A 16,909-nucleotide genomic window follows, 5' to 3' on the forward strand; every position below is an offset into this window, starting at 1 on the left:
GGTGGATCAGGAGGAGAGAGAGAAGGGACAGAGGGGGAACAGTTTACCAGAAGTTGGAGAATTCAACGTTCATGCTGTTGGGTTGTAGACTACCCAACGGAATATGAGGCACTGTCCCTCTGAAAGAGGTGATTGGTTCTGAAGTCTGACAGCAGTCGGGACCTCCTTTGCTTTCGTTGCCACGCACCAGAAGTGATTAGTTGGGTACGAGGGGGCACCTGGGAGGTCAGGCGTTTCTGCAAGGCGTTACGGAAACTGCAATCTCCCTCTAATAATCTGCAATTGCTCTCCTCATAATGGGGCAGCAGTAGGTGTTCCTACCACACAGCTCCAGGGACCTGAGTTCAATCCTGACCACCGGAGCTCTCTGTGTGGAGTTTACACCTTCTCCCTGTGACTGCGTGGGTTTCCTCCAGTTGCTCTAGTTTCCTCCCGCGTCCCAAGGACGTGCTGGCACTCGGTCGGCTGCTGCAGCTTACTCAGAGAGAGAGAGGGAGAGAGAGAGAGAGAGAGAGAGAGAGAGAAAGTTGCAGGAATACAGGAAAATGAGTAGAGGGGAAATGAGACTGATGGGGTCGCTCCACTGAAAGCTGCAAGGACGATGAGCCAAATGGCCTCCTTCTGTGTTGTAATAAGTTAATACCCCAGAGCATCACTATCCTTCTCCCTCAGACTCAGTGAACCTAAACCCTTCTTTTGTTTCCTCAGCAATCTCCCCCAAAGCCTGTTCAGATGATTAAGGTGATCTCCTTCCTTTTTGGTATTGGTTTATTATTGTCACTTGTGCCGAGGTACAGTGAAAAACTTGTCTTACATACCGATCGTACAGGTCAATTCATTACACAGTGCAGTTACATTGAGTTAGTACAGAGTGCATTGATGTAGTACAGGTAAAAACAATAACAGTACAGAGTAAAGTGTCACAGCTACAGAGAAAGTGCAGTGCAATAAGGTGCAAGGTCACAACAAGGTAGATCGTGAGGTCAGAGTATCCTTGTATCCTTGCTGCCTCGGTAAAGCGGCCAGCATAATCAAAGACCTCACGTGGCCACCCCAGACATTCTCTCTTCTCCCCCCCTCCCATCAGGCAGAAGATACAAAAGCCTGAAAGCATATACCACCAGGCTCAAGGACAGCTTCTGCCCTGCTGTTATAAGACTGTTCCCTAGTACAATAAAACGGACCCTTGACTTCACAGTCTATGGCCCTTGCACTTTGTCTACCTGCACTGCACTTTCTCTATAACTGTAACACTTTATTCTGCACTCTGCTATTGTTTTCCCTTGTACTGCCTCGATGTACTGATGCGATGAAATGATCTGTATGAATGGCATGCAAAACAAAGTTTTTCACTGTACCTCGGTATATGTGACAATAATAAACTAACCCAGTTACAAAATTGCTGAGGGTCCCAGTCGTGCTTGCCGTTTTTCCCACATTCCTCCCAGACCCCATGAGTCACACCAGCAAGGAGGGTGTCAGTGGTGAGCAACAGCCCTTGAAGTACTGTTGCTGCTCTGGGTTCCAAAGCTCATACCCAATCACCTCCCCAAAGCCTGTCCACCATCTGCAAGGCTCAAAAGGAGTGTGAGGGAACACTCTGCACTTGCCTGGATGAGTGCAGCTTCAACAGCACTCAAGAAGCTCGACACTCAGGATGTAGCAGCCTGCTCGATAGGCACCCCATCCACACCCACTCACTCACTCCACCACTGATGCACAGTAGCAGCAGTTTGTACCATCTACAGGATACCCTGCAGCAAAGACTCCTCACACAGCACCTTCCAGATCTAGGACCTCTACCGGCTGGAAGGAGAATGGCAGCAAAAGCATGGAGAACACCACCCCACACCCACCAAGCCACACGCCATCCTGACTTGGAAACATATCGCCATTCTTTCACCGGTGCTGGGTCAAAATCCTGGAACCTCCCTCCCTGACACCACTGTGGGTGCACCCACCCCTCAAGGACTGAGGTGGTTCAAGAAGGCAGCTCACCACCACCTTCTCAAGGGCTTGGCTGAGAGTTGGTGATAGGATCTTGTTGTAAAACCCGAGTGGATTAGCTCTCTCTGCCACTAACACAGGTTCTCTCAGCCTGAGAGAAGAGGATCAGTACTGGCACTGTGAAAATCAAAGTCTTCGTTTCAAACGCTATTTCTTTGCCGTCACAGAATCAAAGGGCTCTTACACTGTTCTGTTATTTATTAATGATCATGCAGACTTTACTTTCTCCTTACTGTGATATAAATCAGCAGAATAAAAGAATATTTAGGATCTATTTAATGGTTCACATAACTGAATAAGCAATTTGATTTACTGTGTCAGAACTACCAAGGCTCAAAGACTTCCTAAATATAAGAATATTGGAATATCGCGTTGTGTTCAGTTCTGGTCGCTTCATTATAGGAAGGATGTGGAAGGTTCAGAGAGGGTGTTGTGAGAAATCCACATGGATATCACATGACAGTAACGACACTGACTCCCGCTGACCGGAGGACGGCATTGCTCCTCTGAGTGGAAGTGATACTACTGTCAATCAACGTGCGGCTCCACCCACCCCTCAGGTGTGAGGGTACCTTTTGCATCTGAACCTGCCTGACCAGTATCCTTTGTCTCTGAACCTGCCTGACCATTGGCTGTGGCAGGAACCTTTGTCTTTGACTCCCACACCATTGGTTCGTTTAAATCACAACAGTGAGGCTCCACCCAGCCTCCTAGCACCATAAAAAGGGCTGCCTCCCCTAACCCTTCCTCTTTCGATGACCCCAGGAGTAGTGAGACAATGCTGAAGAGATCATTGGTAAGAGTGCATCACCGCATGGTCAGGGAGCGTTTCACTCAGACTCAGGGAGCGTTAAGGGCCAATGCTAGTGTGGGATGGGCATTGAAGTGTTATATCCTGAAGTTGTACATTGTTATTGTGTGCTTGTTTGTATCAGTGTGTGTGTGTGTGTGAGTGTATTTTACCTCAGTTGCGATTTCCCTCTCGTGTTCGTGGTATCCTGTGCGTGAGTGAGCGTGAGTCTGTTCCCATCCATTCTGTCCCGCGTTTGCCTTTGTGATTCAACTAGTTTTGGCCTACAAAGCTTGAGTCCAGAGTCCTTGATCCTTAAGACAGTAAAGAACGATTTCACACAACAGAGAGTTCAGAGGAGATTTACCAGGATGCTGCCTGGATTGGAGAGCATGTCCTATAAGGATAGGTTGAGTGAGTTGGGGCTTTTCCCTTTGGAGATGATGAGAAGTGACTTGATAGAGGTGTACAAGATGATAAAGAGGCATAGATCAAGAGGACAGTCAGAGACTTTTTCCCAGGGCGGAAATGGCTAACACAAGGGGGCAGAATTTTAAGGTGATTGGAGGAAGGCTCGGGGGGGTATCAGAGGTCAGTTTTTTTTTAACTACACAGAGTGGTGGGTGCGTGGAACGCACTGCCTGTAGAGGTGGTAGAGGCAGATATATTAGGGACACTTATGAGACTCCTAGATAGCCACATGAATGACAGAAAAATGGAGGGCTATGTAGGAGGGAAGGGTTAGATAGAGTAGGATAAAATGGCAGCACAATATCATGGACCAAAGGGCCTGTATTGTGCTGTAATGTTCTATGTTCTATGTAATTCCATCAGAGCATTGGTTCCCTGAAGAAACAAATCAAACTACAAAGGCATGAAGTGCGAGTTAGGCTCTGCTAGTTTGGGAATATACGTATATTAATGGATGAGATTTTAAACTATCAATGGCTAACATTTAAATAATCAATACTTTTTTAGATTGTTGTACAATCATCTATGTGGGTCCAGTGCAGGGAAATGTCTCAGGGTGAAAAGCTCAGCCATTATTGAATGGCAAAGCTGAGATGAGGGACCCAGTTTGTTTAGCCTCATTATCTCACTGATGTTTATGGGATCTTTCTCTGTGTGAATTCAGTACATCCATAGAACAGTACAGCATTTTGGGCCCTTCGGCCCACAATATAAACCTACCCCACAATTAATCTAACCCTTCCCTCCTCCACAGCCCATAATCCTCCATTTTTCTTACATCCATGTGCCTACCTAAGAGTCTCTTAAATATCCCTATTGTATCAGCCTCTACCACCACCCCCGGCAGTGCATTCTAGGCACCCACCACTCTGTGTAAAAAAAACCTACTTCTGACATCCCCTCTAAACTTTCCTCCACTCACCTTAAACGGATGTCCTCTGGTATTGGCCATTGCCACCCTGGAGAAAAGGTGCTGGCTGACCCCGGTATCTATGCCCCTCATAATCTTATACACCTCTCAGACACCTCTCACCTTCCTGCACTCCAAAGGGAAAAGCCCTAGCTTGGTCAACCTTTCAACACAAGACATGCTCTCCAATCCAGGCAACATCCTGGTAAATCTCCTCTGCACCCTCTCTAAAGCTTCCACATCCTTCCTATAATGAGGGGACCAGAACTGAACACAATACTCTAAACCATGGTCCAACCATAGTTTTATAGAGCTCAATATTACCAAGACTCCTGCCATTAACCTTGTACCCTGCCTTCAAATTCAATCTTCTAAAGTGTATCACTTCACACTTCTCCAGATTGAACTCCATCTGCCACTTCTCTGCCCAGCTCTGCATCCTGTCTATATCCCATTGCAACCTACGACAACCTTCTACACTATCCACAACTCGTGTCACCTGCAGACTTACTAATCCATCCCTCATCCAAGTCATTTATAAAAATCACAAAGAGTAGGGGTCGCAGAACAGATCCCTGCAGAACACCACTGGTCACCAACATTCAGGCAGAATACTCTCCATCTACTACCACCCTCTGCCTTCCATGCAACCATGTTTCCAAGGATCCCATGCCTCATGACTTTCTAGATGAGCCAGAACCTTGCCAGAGGCCTTACTAAAATCCATATACACCACATCCATCACTCTAACTTCATCAATTTGTTTTGCCACCTCCTTGAAAACCTCATTTAGGCTCATGAGGCATGACCTGCCCATCACAAAGCCATGCTGACTATCCCTAATAATACAATGGTTCTCCAAATGCTCATCCTAAGAACCTGTCCCGAAGAATCCTCTCCAATAGTTTGCCCAACACTGATGTAAGACTCACTGGTCTATAATTCCCGGGATTATCCCTGTTACATTTCTTGAAAAACGGAACAACATTTGCAATCCTCCAGTCCTCTGGTACCACTGCTGTGGACAGGGCGGATGCAAAGATCTTCGTCAATGCCGCAAAGATCTCTTCCCTCGCTTCCTGTAGTAACCTGGGGCATATCCCCTCTGGCCCTGGGGACTTATCTATCCTAATGTTTTTCAGAAGCTCCAACACTGCCTCTTTCTTAACCTCAACATGCTCCAGCCCATTAGCCTGTTCTACACTGACTTCAAATTCATCTAAGTCCCTCTCCCTGGTGAACACTGAAGCAAAGTATTCATTAAGGACCTTCCCTACCTCCTCCACCTCCAGGCACGTTTCCCCCTTTATCCCTGAGTGATCCTACACTCCTCCTGTTCTTCATATACGTGTAGAACACCTTGGAGTTTTCCTTAATCCTACTCACCAAGACCTTCTCATGTCTCCTTCTAGCTCTCCTAAGTCCCTTCTTAAGCTCCTTCCTGGCTACCTTATAACTCTCAAGAGCCTTGTTTGATTTTTGCTTCCTAACGTATGCTTCCTTTTTCCTCTTGACTAGACCTTTCACCTCTCTTGTCAACCATGGTTCCTTTACCCTACAACCCTTTCCTTGTCTCAGTGGGACAAACCTATCCAGAACCCCATGCAAGTGGCCCCTAAACAATCTCCACATTTCAGCTGTGCATTTCCCTGAGAACATCTGTTCTCAATTTACACTCCCAAGTTCCTTCCTCATACAGTCATAATTTGCCCTCCTCCAATTCAGTACCTTCCCGTATCGTCTGCTCCTATCCTTGTTTATGGCTACGTTAAAGGTCAGGGAGTTGTGGTCACAAAAATGCTCACCCACCAAGAGGTCTGTCACCTGACCAGGCTCATTGCCTAATACTAGATCCAGTATGGCTTCTCCTCTAGTCAGCCTGTCCACATACTGTGTCAGGAATCCTTCCTGGACACACCTAACAAACTCTGCCCCATCTAAACCTTTTGTACTAAGGAGGTGCCAATCAATATTAGGGAAGTTGAAGTAACCCAGGACAACAACCCTGTTATTTTTGCACTTTTCCAAAATCTGCCTCCCGATCTGCTCCTCAGTGTCCAAGTTGCTATTGGGGGACCTATAGCATACTCCCAATAGAGTGATTGCTCCTTTGCTGTTTTTGACTTCCACCCACACTGACTCAGTAGACGATCCCTCCACGAGGCACTCCCTTTCTGCAGCTGTGATACTGTCCCTGATCAACAATGCTGCTCCCCCACCTCTTTTACCTCCTTCCCTGTTCCTTTCGAAACATCTAAACCCCAGAACATCAAGCGGCCACTCCTGCCCTTGCGACAGCCAAGTCTCTGTAATGGCCACAACATCGTAATCCCATGTACTGATCCATGCTCTAAGTTCATCACCCTAATTCTTAATACTTCTTGCATTAAACACATTTTAACCCATCCAACTGACTGCATTTATGCTCTGTCCACTGCCTATTCTCCCTCACCAGTCTCTCTGCACATTGCATCTACCTCTACACCGACTGCTCCATCATCTGACCTAACAATCTGGTTCCCATCCCCCTGCCAACCTGGTTTAAACCCTCTCCAACAGCTCTAGCAAGCCTGCCCGCAAGGACATTTTGTCCCTTTCGAGTTGAGGTCTAACCCGTCCCTTTTGTACAGTTCATACCTTCCCCAGTAGAGGTCCCAATGATCCACTAATCTGAAACCCTGTCGCCTGCACCAACCATGCATTCGCCTGCCATATCTTCCCATTCTTGCCCTCACTTGTGCACTCACGAGTGATATCAACAGGTTTTTGCTTCTGTATATAACGTGGGTTTTTAGGCTCTGGTGGAGTAGAGTCATGGATTCTTACAGCTCGGAAACAGGCCCTTCGGCCCAACTGGTCCACGCTGACCAAGATTCCCATCTAAACTTGTCCCATTTGCTCGCGTTTGGCCCATATCCCTCTACATCTTTCCTATCTGAGTACCAGTCCAAATGTCACTTAAATGGACCTGCCTTGACCACTTTCTCTGGCAGCTTGGTCCATATACGCACCACCCCCTGTGTGAAGAAGTTGTCCCTCAGGTCTCTTTTAAATCTTTCCCCTCTCACCTCAAGCCTGTGCCTTCTAGTTTTTGATTGCCTTTCCCTGGGGAAAAAAAAACTGCACACATTCACTCTATCTATGCCCATCATTTTATACGCCTCTATAAGGTCATCCCTCAGTCTCCTGTGCTCCAAAGAAAAAAGTCCTAGCCTGCCTAACTTCTCCCTAGAACTCAGGCCCTCGAGTCCTGGCAACATTCTCAAAAATCTTCTTTGCACTCTTTCCAACTTAATGGCATCTTTCCTATATCAAGGTGACATGAGGGTAATACGTAGGATACTCAGAGAGCTTTGGAAGGTTTATACAAGGTTCTTCTCTGACTGCATATGTGCACATAATGATACACACAATGATCAAATTTGTTGTGAGGTGATCTTTCATTATTTACTAACACTGCAGAGGTTTATGAAGATAGTTCATGAGAGTGATCTTATTGAGTGACTCAATGGAATGGACCTCAAGCGGAGGGCAGAGCCATTCATTGTTCCAGTCCTACTTCCATTTCCTGTGGTCTCAGTATAAGCCTAAACTTCATCAGGTTCTCCCCGTTCCCAATAACATCACCTGGAGTTAATGGCATGCATTAACTCCAGCATCCCAGAAAACCTTGACCCTCTGCAACTCACCTACCGCCGAAACAGGTCTACGACGGACACCATCTCCCTGGCCCCACACTCATCCCTGGAACATCTGGACAGTAAAGACACCTACGTTAGACTAATGTTTATTGACTACAGCTCCGCCTTCAATACTATAATTCCAAGCAAACTCATCACCAAACTCCGAGACCTGGGACTCAACACCTCCCTCTGCAACTGGATCCTTGACTTTCTGACCAACAGTCGCAATCAGTGAGGATAGGCAGCAACACCTCCGGCACAATTATTCTCAACACTGGTGCCCCACAAGGCTGCATCCTCAGCCCCCTACTCTACTCCCTATACACTCATGACTGCATGGTCAGATTCTGCTCTAACGCCATCTACAAGTTTGCAGATGATCCCACCATAGAAAGCATCCTATCCAGATGCATCACGACTTGGTATAACAACTGCTCTGCCTGGGACCGCAAGAAACTGCGGGGAGTTGCAAAACTGCCATCCCTCTCAGAATACTGAAACACTGCCCATCTCTCAGAATTTGTCGCAACGCTGCTCATGTTGCAACAATGCCCATTCCTGTCAGAATGTTGCGACGCTGCCCATCTCTCAAAATGTTGCAGTACTGCCCATCCATGTCAGAATTAAGATTATTGCTCATTCTTTCGGACTCCCGTGAGTATGGAACAATCTTTCCACATAGGACAATCTCCTCATCTCAGGCACCTATGCTGTACTGATTCCCGGGCAACTATACTCTTCTTTTGATACAGAGACCAAAACTGTGCACACATACCTCAACTGAGGTTTTAATGGAAGCCCCGTAAAGCCTTAGAACGACTTTCTTACTTTTGTACTCCAAGCCATTTGCAATGAGGACCAATGTGCCTTTTGTCTCCTGTACTTGCATACTTAATGATTGCAGGTCCTCTCTTCACTTGTGTTAAAGAATCATTAGCAAAGGCAGCCTCTTCTTTTGCTGATGTCAAATCACAGAAGTCTATCCGTTCTTGGAATGCAGTGACATTCTGGGACACCACCTGTTTCTCTCTGCATTTTTTGTCCCTATTTTTCCCATCAAGAGCTTTGTGATTGATGCTGATTTTGCAAAATGGTCATAAAATGTTTGATCCTGCTCCAATGTATTAATATTATAGTTTGTAAGAATTTAATGGTGCATGAATTTTATATTTTGCAATTAATTTATTTGCAAAATGCTTTCAACTTTAGTTACATTTATTATTGAATTTCAACAGTAATGATGGCTAGTTATCTGGAAGTATCTTAAGTTGCTTCCAATAGAATAGGTGAAATGATTGCTGTTCTGTAGACAAGTTTATCAGCTTAACAATTCATAATGCTGGACTGCTACATACTGAGAGAAAACAGCTGTGGCATTTTGTGTTTCTAGGTCATTTCTCACTGAGAATCATTGAGCAGAGAAAGAAGCCATCCAACATATTGGGCTGTGTGAATAGGCTGGGATAGGTTTGATGGGCTGAATGGTGCACTGATATATCATTAGAAAATATGAGAAATAGGGGTGTGTGCCATCTTTTTAAAAAGGCATCCAATTAGTCCAGCATCCCTTATCCTGTAGTATATTTTCATTTGAATGGTTTGAAAAAATTGGTAACTTAGTTTATTATTGTGACGTGCCAAGGTGCACTGAAAAACAGACAGATCCATACAGATCATTTCATTACACAGTGCATTGAGGTAGTACAAGGGAAAACAATAACAGAATGCAGAATAAAGTGTCACAGTTACAGAGAAAGTGCAGTGCAGGAAAACAATAAGGTGCAAGGCCATAATGAGGTAGATTGTGACGTCGAGTCCATCTTATTGTATAAGACACTGTTCAGTAATCTTATAACAGCAGCATAGAAGCTGTCCTTGAGCCTGGTGGTATGTGCTTTCAGGCTTTTGTACCTTCCGCCCGATGGGAGGGGGTAGAAGAGAGAATGTCCAGGGTGGGGGTCTTTGATTACGTTGGCTGCTTTACTGAAGGCAGCAAGAAGTGTAGACAAAGAGTCCTTGGAGGGGAGGCTCGTTTTCATGATGTACTGTGTCCACAACTCTCTGCAGTTTCTTGTGGTAATGGGCAGAGCAATGACCATCCCGAACCATGATGCATCCGGATAGGATGCTTTCCATGGTGCATCTGTAAAAACTGAATGATGTTTGTACTCAGGATTCATAGAACATAGAAAGTAGAACATAGAACAGTACAGCACAGGAACAGGCCCTTCAGCCCACATTGTCTACCCTGAGCAGATGCCAAATTAAACCATATCTTTTCTGCCTGTATATGATCCCTATCCCTCCATTCTTTGCATATTCATGTGTGTTTCTAACAGCCTCTTAAACTCCACTATTGTATCTGTTTTCACCACTACCCCTGGCAGCCCGTTCCAGGCACCCACCACCCTCTGTGTAAAAAAAACTTGCCCCGCACATCTCCTTTAAGCTTTCTCCCTCTCACCATAAATGCATGTCCTCTAGTACTTGACATTTCTACCCTGAGGAAAAGACACTGACTGACATTCTACCTTGGGAAAAAGATCCTGACCATCCTGGTGAGCTTGTGACAAAAAGGTTAAAGTGTAGGTACAACAGACAAGGCAAGTGAATTGTTGGCCTTCATTGTAAGAGGATTTGAGTTCAAGAGTAAAGACATCTTACTGCCTTAACATAGATGAGACCACACCTGGAATATTGCACACAGGTCTGGTCTTCCTACATCAGGAAGAACATATTAGTGGTAGAAGAAGTGCAGAGAACGTTCACCGGATGGATTCTTGGGATTGGGGAATTGTCCTATAAAGAGAGATTACGCAGAATAGGCCTTGAGCTCAGAACAAAGAGAAGGTGATCTCATCAAAACATACAGGATTCTAATAGATGACAATGTGGTTGGAAAATAGAACATTACAGCACAGTACCGTCCCTTCAGCCCACAACGTTATGCCGATACTTTATACTGCTCTAAGATCTATCTAACCCTTCCCTCCCACATAGCCCCCCATTTCTCTATCATTCATGTGTCTATCTAAGAGTCTCTTAAATGTCCCTAACGTATCTGCCCCCACAACCTCTGCAGGCAGTGCGTTCCATGCACCCACCACTCTCTGTGTAAAGAACGTACCCCTGACATCTCTCTTATACCTTCCTCCAATCACCTTAAAATTATGTCCCCTCGTATTAGCCATTGTTGCCCTGGGTAAAAGTCTGGTTGTGGGGATGGTGGTTCCCCTGCTTGGAATGTCCAAAACCACAATCCCAAAATAAAGGATCAGCTATTCAGGACGGAGATGAGAAGAAGTATCTTCACCCAGAGGGTAGTGAATCTTTGGAATTGTTAAGGTGGTTTCCCTTCCTCGTGTTCCACCCCTTAGAAATGTCAGAAGACTTCACAGGAGACTGCATATGCTGGAATCTGGAGCAACAAACAAACTGCTGGAGGAACTCAGCAGGTCAGTCAGCATCCATGAAGGGAAGTGGTCAACGTTTCAGGTCGAGACCCTTGATCTGGACTGAAAGATTAGAGGGGAGATAGTCAGTATAAAGGGGTGAGGGGGAGGGGTGGGGGCAAAAGGTGGCAAGTGATAGATGGGTCCAGGTACAGAAGGTTTTACAGATTGTTTTTATTTATCCTGCCATGGTCTACTTTTTCCTTCCTTTTGGAGTTCCTGGTCCTCCGTTTTGCTGAATTCTGAATTTTTTCCAATAAGAATGTGCAGTAAAGGCTGGCTTTGCTTTTGATGTCGCATCCCCTGAATGAAACAATATCCCTTAAACATCTTACCGAACAACCATTCCATCTCAGTTTTGCAATTTTAAGGTTTTAAGATATGGCTAAGTTGTATTAGATGGATACCTGGAATGTGAGGATTTTTCAGAGGAAGTATTGGATGAGCTTGGAATTTAGGACAGTGAGAGGGGACTTGATTGAAACATAAATGATTTTGAGGGTTCTTGGATAAGGTGGTGAAGAAGGCAAACGACATGCTTGCTTTCATTGGTCAGGCATTAAATATAAAACTGGGGTAGTCATATGTTGCAGCTGTATAAAACTTTGGTTAGCCCACATTCAGAGTATTGTGTGCAGTTCTGGTCATCCCATTTACAGGAAGGATGTGGAGGCTTTGAAGAGGATGCAGAAGAGGTTCACCAGGATGCTACCTTGATTAGAGTGCATGTGCTATAAGGAAAGGCTGGGTGAACTTGGACTGTTTTCTCTGCAGCACTGGAGGTGGACAGGGAGTGTGATAGAAGATTATAAAATTATGAGAAGCATGGATAAGGGAGATAATCTTTTTCCCAGGATCAAAATGACAAACACTACAGGATATAGCTTAGTGAGAGGTGGAAAGTTTAAAGGAGTCCTACAAGGCAATGGTGGGTGTCTGGAACGGGCTGGCAGGGGGGCTGGTGGAAGCAGATATGACAGCAATGTTTAAGAAGCATTTAGACAGACACACGAGAAGGCAGGGAATGGAGGGATACAGACCATGTTCAGGCAGATGGGATTAGTTTAAAATGGCATCATGGTCCGCACAGACGAGATTAGATAGATATCTTTATTAGTCACGTGTACATCGAAACACACAGTGAAATGCATCTTTTGCGTCGAGTGTTCTGGGGGCAGCCTGCAAGTGTCGCCACGCTTCCGGTGCCAGCACAGCATGCCCACAACTTCCAAACCTGCATGTCTTTTGGAATGTGGGAGGAAACCGGAGCACCCGGAGGAAACCCACGCAGACACAAGGGGAGAACGTACAGACTCCTTACAGACAGTGGCCGGAATTGAACCTGGGTCGCTGGTGCCATAAACTGTTACGCTAACCACTACACTACCGTGCCTGCCCTGAAGGGCCTGTTCCTGTGCTGTACTGTTCTATGTTCTGTGTTGACAGAGTTGGTGTGGAGGGGATATTTCCTCTCGTGGGAGAGTCTCGAATTAGGCATCACTGTTTCAAAATAAGGAGTCACTTAAATAAGAGATGAGGCCAAACTCTCTCTCTCCAAGTGAGTTTTGAGTTTTTCGAACCCTCTTCCCCAAGGGGTAGAGGAAGAAGAACCTTTGAACATTCTTACTGAGAAGTAGATTGAGTCTTGGCAGACAAGGGGGTGAAAGGTTACCAGGGTTACGTGGGAACATAGAGCTGAGGTTACAATCATATCAGCCATGATCTTATTGGATGATGAGGAAACCTCAGTGGACTGAGAGGTCTACATTTGCTCACAATTTGTATGTTTGTTTGTATTTTCAAAAGGAGATTTAGGGGAGATATTTTGGATGTTGACTACCCCTTTATATTGAAGTGTCCCATCTCCTACATTTTCTGACTTGAGCAATTTTATTGCAATGCTCCCTTATTCTGGTCACCCATGGCAACTGGAGGGGATGGTTCCTCTCTACCTCGGATTGAGATGGTGTTGTGATAAGTTACCAGACCAGGACTCAGAGGCTTGGGCTAATGATCTGGAGAAATGTGGTCAAATCCAAACACAGCAGCTGGGGAGTTTACATTCAGTTCAATGAACCTGAAATGAAAAGCAATTAGTGGTAATGATGAGCATGAACACTGTTGGATTTTCATAACAACTCTTCAGCTTCACTAACTTTCTTCAGATGAGGAAATGTGCTATCCTTACCCACACCAGATTTTGGAGATGCAGGAGGCTGCAAATGCTGGAATCTGGAGCAACAAATGATCTGCTGGAGGAACGCAACAGGTCTAGCAGCATCTGTAGGGGGAGGGAAGGAACTGTTGACATTTTGGGTCGAAACCCTGCATCAGGACTGAGAGTGGAGAGGCAAAGTGGCCCGTATACAGAGAAGGGGGGTGTGAGACAGAAGTCTGAGGTGAGTGGTGGACCAAGTCTGGGCTTTGTGACCCTCGACTCTCCAGTGTGGTTAACTAGTTCAAGGGCAACTAGGGGTAGGTGATAAATGCTAACATTTCCAGGAACACCTTGATCCTGTGAACAAATAAACAAAAAAAACCCCATTAAAACTCCAGTAATGTTCAATTCTTCAAATAGACCACTCCTCCACCTTCCATCTTAGAATACCTGCCAGCTACTCTGAAGACCTTAACCATGTTATACCCCACACTACAAAAGATGTGAAGCCTAGGTCAGGGTGCAGAGGAGATTTACTTGGTGGTCTTGAGTTGACGTGGGGCTGGCATCATTTTCCCCATTGTGGAGCTGGTCGAGGTCTGGTAGAAGAGTTCGAGTTCAAGTTCAAGCTCAAGAGGCGTCGACTAGGGAAATCAAGAACAACTGTTTCCATTGACAAAAGATTGGGATCCAAAGGATACAGTTAGAGATATGAAGAAAAACCTTTTCATATAATGAGTGGTTATGATCTGGGACAGTCCTGATGCAGGGTTTCAACCCAAAAGGAGGTTCATCATGTCATCAAAGACTCTTGACAAACTTCTACAGATGTACAGTGGAAAGCATTCTTACTGGTTGCATCACTCCAATGCACAGGAACGCAAGAGGCTACAGAGAGTGGTGGACTCAGCCAGTTCCATCATAGGTACAGCTCTCCCCACCATCGACGACATCTACAAGAGGCGATGTCTCAGGAAAGCGACATCCATCATCAGGGAACCCCCACAATCCGGGCCATGCCCTCTTCTCGATGCTGCCATTAGGCAGGAGGTACAGGAGCCTGAACCTACATCTCAAGGTTCAACAACAGCTTCTTCGCCACTGCCATGTACTGACCACCCTCTGTGTGAAGAAGTTGTCCCTCACATTTCTTTTAAATCTTTCCCCTCTCACCTTACACCTCTGCCCTTCAGTTTTGGTTCCGCTTCCATAGGGGGGATAAACTGTGTGCGTTCCATAAGGAAGAAAAAGAGCTTACACGGAACAGAGCCAGGAAGAGGGACTGACTGGATTTTTCTAACATCTGTATGGAATTGACTTGATGGGCAGAATGACCTCCCTCTGTACTGTAACAATCCTATGATTCCACAGTCCTGTATTTTGGCAGGATTCACACCGGAGAAAGAGTTCAAAATTCCATATCTCCTTTTATGTTAGCAATGTTTAATTCAGTTCATTAATCTTCTGGCTCAATCTTGTTAATTATATTTTAATCTATTCTACATTATACAAAAAACATTGACAAACATCCAGACTTTAATGATACATAATTATCTGATGAAACTAAGAGTTTTTAAAGTGTCTGGTGTGAGCCCCTTTGGGATACATGAGGTTCATTAGGATGATTTCAGCCCTCCAGAATACCAGCCAAGAAATCTCCCTGCAGGAAGAGGATGCAAGCTTTTCCCAAGGTCTGTGCTGCAGCTCTTTGTAGCTACCAGCAGTGAGCATTAGTTACAAGCTGGAGCTATGCACTGAAAGACACTGAGTTCCGTTGAATCGGATGCTTTGTCTCCCAAAGGATTGTTACAATTGGCGAAGTGTGACCTTACACCTTCAGAAATCAATCCAAAAGCTATGTTCAGGCCATCCGCAGATAATGAGTGGGTTAACTGTTTTCACAGAGGTCCACAAGTCGATTTTGTCCATGCACAGAAATCACTCCATGGTAACCACACCTTCATAGTGTTGTACCGAATGGCATTAAAAGCACATAAGACTGATAAGAAAGAACAATTACTGGAAGTGCAGAGAGGAAACTAGTCCTGCCATTCGTATGAACAAGAGTATGTTTGTATGTTGGACTTTTAAATTTAATAATATTATGGGAGGACGTTCATAGGTAGGGGTGTCTGTAACTCGGGTGTTTGTAACCCAGGGGATGGCACACACAGAGAAACAGAAGCCAGGAGCAGGGCAGACTATTCAACATCTCCACCCTGATCTGCCATTCAGTATGATCAAGGCTGATCATCCAAATTCAGTATCCTGTTCCAACTTGGTTCCTGTATCCTTTGATCCCTCCAACCCCAAAAACAAGAGTTAGCTCCTTCTTTACTACATGTAATGACTTGACTTAACCTTCTTTCTGTGGAGAGAGTTCCACAGGTTCACCACCCTCTCGGAGAAAAAATTTCTCCTCATCTCAGAATATCTTACTCATTATCCTTCGAACGTGACCCTGATCCTGGACATTCCAGCCATCAGGAACATCATTCCTGCATCTAAATAGAGACAAAAGAGACTGAAGGTTCTGGAACCTGGAGCAAAAAGCAAACTGCTGGAGGAACAGGCAGCATGGTCCTGATGCAGGATCTCCACCCGAGACATCGACCATCCCTTTGCCTCCACAGATGCTGCTCGACCTGCTGAGTTCCTCCAGCAGTTAGCTACCTGCATCTAATCTGTCCAGTCCTGTGTAGGTAACACCAGTTAGGCCATGGCTACTGGTCACCATACTACAGGACAGATGTGATTGCAGTAGAGGAAGTTCAGAGGAGATTTATGAGGATGTTGCTAGGAACTTCTACATGTGAGAAGAGGCTGTCCAAATTTGGCTCCTTTTCTTTATAACAAGGGAGAGTGAGTGAGATTTCCTTGAGGGCTGGATGTGGTAAGTGTAAGCAGACATTTCAGTAACTGGGTAGGGAGTGGTTAGTTGGAGGGGAAGCAGCATAGATACAGGGTGACTGATGGAGTTGAGGAAAGTAGGGTTGTACAGTGGTATCCTGACCTCCAGTACTGTCTGTGTGGAATTTGCACACTTTCCTTGCGACCACAGGATGCTCCAGTTTCCTCCCACATCCCAACGATGTGCAGGTTGGTTGCTGTGAATTGCCCCTAGATGCCCATATCTTCTGACGTACTCAATGACTGTGTATCCACAGCTCCTGAGGTGAGTGGTGGAACCTGGTGGGAGTTGATGGGAACTGGGGCAGAATAAAATGGGAACTGAGTAAATGGGAGTTTGATAGCTCAGAGTCAATGGGCTGAAGGGCTATTTCCATGCTGACTCTATGACTATTTTGGACCTCAAACTCTCTGCCTGATAGAACACAGAACACTACAGCACAGTACAGGACCTTCAGCCCACGATGTTGTGCCAATCTTTTATCCTGCTCTAAGATCTACCTAACTCTTCCCTCCCACGTAGCTCCC

The sequence above is a fragment of the Pristis pectinata genome, chromosome 7 (genome assembly GCF_009764475.1).
Source record: "Pristis pectinata isolate sPriPec2 chromosome 7, sPriPec2.1.pri, whole genome shotgun sequence".
In the NCBI taxonomy this organism is placed as follows: Eukaryota; Metazoa; Chordata; class Chondrichthyes; order Rhinopristiformes; family Pristidae; genus Pristis; species Pristis pectinata.